The following is a 6,797-nucleotide window of genomic DNA, read 5'->3' on the forward strand; positions in this document are numbered from 1 at the left end:
GATAAGAAGATGAAAAAAGACTGAGAAACCCGATTTAAGTGGCCTTCAGAGCAGAGCAACAGCCAAAATCTGTAGGATCTGGAGTCAGCCAAAAGGTGGAGGCTGTTTCAGGAAGCAGGAATGACCAACTCTGGCTCCTGCCCACCTGTAGAAGGCGAGCTAGCAGCTAGACCACAGAGCCGGGGCGCGCGTGTGCTGCTCAACATGCCCCAAGTGTAAATCCCGGCTAGTGTCTGTGGCGATGGAGGGGACGGGCTGCTGAGGATCTGGCTCCCTTATATGTCCATGTTTAATGAACGCTGATTAGACAAGCCTCATGCCACAGCATTCTGCTCATAATGCAAGACATCTGTCGAGCATGTACAAGGGCCAGGAAGCCTGCGGCTCACAGGAGTTTTCTTTCCTCGACACCAAAGCATTAGAACAAGCCTCTGGGCCCTCATGTCCAAAGGGAAACTTGTATTTTTCATCGAGAAGGATCTTCTTAGCTTTCATTCTTCCTCCCTGCTCGTGTTCCTTCTTCTGGTACCCAAATAAAGGCAGAATCCGTGATCAGCTTTGCATGGCAGCCTCTTGGCCACTGGCTTGGCCTCTGGCCAAATCACTTATGCACCACCAGCACTAGAGTTTTTCATCTTCTGTGGTGGCTTAGCAAGTGACAGGGAAAGCACCAGATATAAACAGCGGCACCAGGGCCGTGGGCGGGCTGGAGCGAGGCCAGCACCCCACCCCCACCACTGCTTGACATGATGGACCCTGCTCTGTGGGGCCTTCTCCCTCCCTCTGCCCTGGACACAGGCAGCTCGTGCTGCACATGCTCCGAGTGAAACATGGGCGTCACTCTGCATGGGACCTGGCACCCAGGACCCTGGCAAGGTAGTTTGCAGCGGGCCCTGGGTTGGGCTGAGCTTTAGTCAAAGGCAGAGGAGGCAGTGCCCCACCAGGTTCAGAAGCTCCCACCCAGTCAATGAAGGAGGAGAGCATTGGTGAGGCCAGGGCACAGTCTCCAGGAGGATCCTGTGGGACTTATGAATCAGCTGAACAGAGACTGGGGAGCTGGCTCGGCTCTGTGGCTTCTTGGGAGGTGCACCAGGGGCTGCTGGGAGGTGTGCCACACTGCTTTGCACCTTCTGAATCCCATCCAGGGGATTCCAAAAAGTTCTATTTATTTATTTATTAATAAAAGAAAGAAGAAAGATTTGCAAACTCTGGGATAACAGGAACCCCAACTCTTTTTCATGAATGGGTGTTTACAGTGTATAATCATACAAAATGAGGACACAGGAACCAGTTCCCAGTTCCTGTCTCTGTGCTTAGCCAGGGGTGCTGCATCTGTGTCCTGGGCCACAGGGTCTCTGTGTCATTGAATGGTGTAGAGCTGAGCCTACCCTCCTGATCCCTCTCTTCAGCTCCAGTGCTTTCACAGTGAGGTTTCACACTGAGGTTCTTGCTTTGGTCACAGCCAAACTTAGCCCACTGGTCACATGTGCAAGAATGAATTTCACCTGCTTTTGTAGGCACCGTCTCAGAAAAGGATGTGGAAGAGGTGCTATGGAAGTCACCATTTTTGTGACAAGGTCAGACTATGTGAGGTCAAGTCGCAATGGACAGTTGAGACTGTGCCTCTCCTAAATGATACCCTCTCTTAAACCTGTCCTTGTGGAAGACTGCACATTGCTGAGAAAGGCTGGGGAAGGGCCAAACGTGACTATGAGGAGGAAGGAGAGGGAAACTGTATGAAAGATAAAACACTTGCATGTCTAAGGCCTGAGATCAGATTCTCCTCCAATCTCCTGGAAGAATATAGGCAGAATGCTCTGTCCTGCAGTGCAGATGTGAGCATTGCCTCACACCCAGCAGCAGAATTGTCTGTAGCAGCTACCCACTGAGCCCTTATGGATGTAGATCGGTCTTACATGTCCTCACAGCTCTGGCTGCCAGCCCATTACTAGACACACAGCTTATAGATTCTGGGTAATTTACTACTAGGCACCTCATTGAGGCTCCACACAACCTGGGAATTACATGGAGTGGCAGTTTCAGGCCAGGATGTGGGTGGTGAAGCACATACATGAGGCAGAACCACTTTTTATAGAGAATCTTTAAATAAATAAGGTAAAAAAGAAAAGTGTCATTCAATTGACACATGCCAGTACGTGTTCCACTGATTTGGGGAAAGTGCTCTGTCCATGGAGATGCCTGACCCATTTGTGTGGTTGGGGTGGGTTTGGCTTATGGCAGTCACAGAAGTGGTGCAGTGAAGTTGTGGAGAAAGCCTGGTTTTCAGTGGCCAGGTGGGGAGTGCAAATCACCTTCTCTCTGTAGACCTTGAGTTTTACATCTGTGAAGTGGAAAAGTGTACAATTCCTACTGGCCTTGCGAACCACAGGGAAAGTCCGTGATGGGGGTTGCCTCATTCTCACACTTCTCACTTCTGAGGTCTGGCCCAGTAGAGGTGGTTTTTGTGTCCCACATAGAATAAAGCCATGGATGGCAAAGGGTGTCCTTGGGAGGATGGGGTGGGAGAGGCTGTAGGATGACAGGTTGCCAGGGATGCAGCCTCATATGCTCACCAGTCCAGTGTCCTCCTCCCTGAGAGGGCAAAGTGTGGATGAAGTCACAAATGCGAAGGGCACCAAGGAGTCTGGGGAGGTGTCTGCCTCCAACTCAACCCAGCCTGGCACTACTCGTCCTGGCTGAAAACTGTGTCAGAAAGGAAACTTTAAGATGTACTGAGCACCTGAGATAATGCTGATTTTTCGATACTGCAATGATTGTTTGGGGTCTGAGTGATGAGATCATTATGAAGCTGCCCATCATCATTGTGCATCGAGCAAGGAGTGGTGGTGTAGGAAGCAGCCTGTGTACACAGGCCACCACCAAGACCATCCCCAAAGCTGCACAGCACACAGCCAGGTGTGGTTCTCACGCTCCGCAACTTTTGCAGCTTGGCACTTGGGGAGAGCTTACAGGCCCCTGGTGCCCCAGCATGGGAGTCCTAGGGGACTCTGCAGGGGAGGAACCTGGCCTCAGGACTTGCGGAAGCACAGGTGTTGCCTGCAGGGACTCCTATCAGTAGAGCTGGCAGGAAGGAGCCTCTGAATCCAGAGCTTAGTGGGGGTTGTATAAAGCAGGTGTGGTGCCATCCTTGGGGTTCCCTAGGGCCCACGTTTGGTCTGTGAATTCTCTCTGGATCTTAAAAGGAAGGGGAGAAGAGAGATGTGTTGAGAGCAGAGTGAGCAACACACTGAGGAGGTGCAGTTGGCAGAAGGGTGCCTGCTCCGCTGAGACCAGCGCAAGTGCTGGGTAACACTCTGGCCTGGCGAGTCTTGGTGTTCCTGTGTGTATTTATCAACCGGGTGTGGCGCTCTGCAACTTTTACAGCTCGGAACTTGGTACCTAGAGCAAGCTTCTAAAAGTGATAAAAACAGACTCCACGTGTCTCAGGAAGACTGTGACACCTGCGTCCTGCCTGTGAGCCTGCAGATTCCACAGGGTAACACCACAGTGAGAACCCCCTGAAAAATCTGGGGTGCTTGGGTGTCTACAGGGTGTATGTGGAAGTCTCATTCTGGTCACCCACCTGACTGGAGTCACAGGGTCACACCCAGAGGCCCATGTGAGCAGGGAAGTGGGGGAGAGGGCTCTGTGCAGAGCTGGTTGGCAGGCAGGGTCTCCCAGCTCCGAGGACTCCCTCACAACTTGCATCCTACAGCTCAATGTCTCCAGATGTACCAAGTCCATGGTTTGCAGATGCAGACTTGGAAGCCAGAAATATTATTTTTTCACAAACTTGGGGTGCCTTTGGCTGAAGCTGGGACCCTCATTGTTCCTGAGAGAGCCAAGAGAAACAGGGTGTGTCCCAAAAGAGGGTGGTGTGTGGGCTGGGGCATGGCCAGCCACCTCTGCAGGTCTGCTTGAGTCCTCAGCGAGCGAGGTGCGGCTCAGAAGGGTCCTGGGGCCCAGTTTCAGCTCTCATGACTCCAAAGCAAACCATGTCTGTTTGTTTTTGTTTAATTTTCCAAGTTTTATATAGCAGTCCCATAAATAAAACATTGTGCTTTGAGAGTGAGAGGGCATAAAAACAAATATAGCTTAGCAAATAGCAGTACCTAATATTCTAGTCTCCAGAGTTGTTCTTCGGGAATCCTGCATTTTACACTAAAAATGATTCTCAGATGCAAAAGTGATGCCAAAATAAGCATTTGAGTTTAAAAAAATGTATTCTTGAAATGTGAGTGATATCTTGTGCAGACCCTCTCTTACATGATCAGCAAGTGGCAGGTGCCCCCAGGGTGCACGGTGTGCCATCTGTGCCATAGCGGATCTCAGTGGGCTGGCTGTGATGGGGGAGCTGGAGGGTCCACTATTCCTACGACACCTGTTGGTGCTCTGTGATCCTGGGGTTGGTCCTGACTTATTGTGTCTTGATGTTTGTAGTTTAGGGACCAAGGACTTTTTTAATGGGTTCTGTTCTTTCCTTGGGATATTTTCAGGCTCTGCAAGAACATCTTTAGGGCAAACATATGAAAACATGCAGACATTTCTCTGCATTTTGATTTGGTTTTCTACAGCAGCATCATAGCCCCTACCTACGTGATGATTCAGTAATAGACACGGGAGAAAATTTTGGTTGTCTACAAAGAGATGCTTGGTGACGCTATTACAGATTTATCTGTTTTTGAAAGAAGGGGAAAGATTGAGACTGGATAAATGCATTAGAGGGAAAACAGGGAACCTAATGGCCAGAATGAAGGTTTGGGGAGTTACCTGGGTCATCTACAAAGGCACATCATTCCCTGAGGGCAAGCAGAGTCTCTGAAGTCAAGAACTCAAACATGATCATCCCCTGGAGTGGAACGTAGCAAAACATTTAGTGAGAGGTGGGCTTAGCAGATTCTAAACAGACACATAATCTGGGGAAAGTACCAGCAAGGAGATATTTGAATTTGAATTAAAGTCGAGGTGGGCCAGCAGAGGAAGAGAAGGTCAGGCAATCTGCCAATTAAGCAGCAGCCTGTGAGACCTATTGGGCAGTTCAGGCCCTGCAAGAGAGGGCCTTGAGGCTTACAAGTGAGCAGCAGTGTTCTCAGTGCAGAGCTGGGTGGGTGAGTCAGGGGAGGCTCTGGCCTGGGGCACTCAGCTGGTCTCTCAATCACTGGTGGGTAGCTTCAGGTCCAGCTGGTGGGGACCAAGGAGGCCTCGCTGAGAGTGGAGTGGCCAACGGGCTGTGATCAGGAGCTCTGGAGCACAATGGAGGTCTGGGTTATTTTCCCTGTGGTCTTCAGTTGCCAGGACAGCCCGGCCTCATTGGCATGGAGCCTTTAGGAAATCCAGTCACATCCAGGAACAGGTAAACAGGTGAGGTTCAAAGGGGCCACGCATTTCAAACAAAACACATTGTCAGACGAGGTGAAAGTGAGGCTTGCCATGTGCTGTCTCCAAGAGACTTTCCTGAACTATGATGCCATGTCTGTTGAAAGTAGAAGGATAAAAAGAACACACCAGAAAATCGGCTAAGAAGGTGATGTGTGGCGACAGTGTACCAGACAGTGTAGACCAGAGGCCGGTCGGACCACATCCTGAGAGGGGCCTGGTCACCTTTAGGCCCAGAGTGTTGAAAGCTTGGTCCCCGGGCGGCAGTCTTCAGGGTGACTGGGCACGAGAGATCTGCTTTTGTCAAGGGATCATCCATTGAGGGTTCACAGCTGAAGGGACCTGGGAGGGGTGGAAGCAAGAGGAGGGGTGCCCTGTCCAGGGGGCAGGCTGGAGACATGTCTTGGAAGGCCAGGAGTGTCCTCTCTCGCTTTCTGGCCTCCACCAGGGAGCAGCTGTGCTCAGCCATAGCCACCACGATGTGCTGTCTGACCTTAGGTAGGCCCACAGCAGTGGGGCCACGCAATGATGCACTAAAGCCTCCAAAACCAGGAGCCACAGTGAACCTTTCCTTCTTTAAACTGTTTTCCTCAGGTATGTTGTTACAGAGACAGAAAGCCGATACCATATTTCACCATAGTAAAGGGCCAAAGGAAAAGATGATTATTAACAATGGTGCAGTTAAATTCACAGCCTCATCATAAATGGGGTAAACATGGTGCAATGAAAGGAAGAATTAGACAAAGCCAAAATTGCAGAGGATATTTTTAACATTCTTTTCTCAGTAATTGTGGAACTAAATGAAAAAGTCTAACACAATTCCTAAACACTTGGATTTGAACAATACACTCCTGAACAACTCATGGGTAAAGGATGAAAACACTGGGAAGTTAGAACTTATTTTTGCTCCATGAAAATAAACACAACAATACTAGTGTTTAGGGAAATTTACGGCTTCAAATGCTGACATCAAAGAACATGAACTTAAACTTGTTCTGTATTTTCACCTAAGAATCTAGAAACCAACCCCAAATTAATAGAAAGAAGGAATAGTAAAAAGCTGAAATAAGCAAAATATTTTTAAAAACCCAAAACAAAGATAATTTAAAAAGCTATTTTTTAAGAATAATAATAAACTTTAAGAATCCTCACAAATTATCAGTATGAGAAAAGAAAAAGAGGATATCAATGTAATTTTTATATAATTCAGAAATATTATAAAGAAATATCATGAACAAAGTTAACCCAATAAATTCGATGACTTAGAGGACGTGGAGAAGTTCTTTGGCAAGATAAGCTTACCAAAATTGACAGAAAGGAAGTGAGGCACTTACTAGCCCACACCAACGGCTGTGCGCTTCTCTACTGTCTCTGAAGCGCCTCAGAACACCTCAGCACAGCGGCACGTGGAGCCTGGAGCC

The sequence above is a fragment of the Urocitellus parryii genome, chromosome 12 (assembly GCF_045843805.1).
Source record: "Urocitellus parryii isolate mUroPar1 chromosome 12, mUroPar1.hap1, whole genome shotgun sequence".
Lineage (NCBI taxonomy): Eukaryota > Metazoa > Chordata > Mammalia > Rodentia > Sciuridae > Urocitellus > Urocitellus parryii.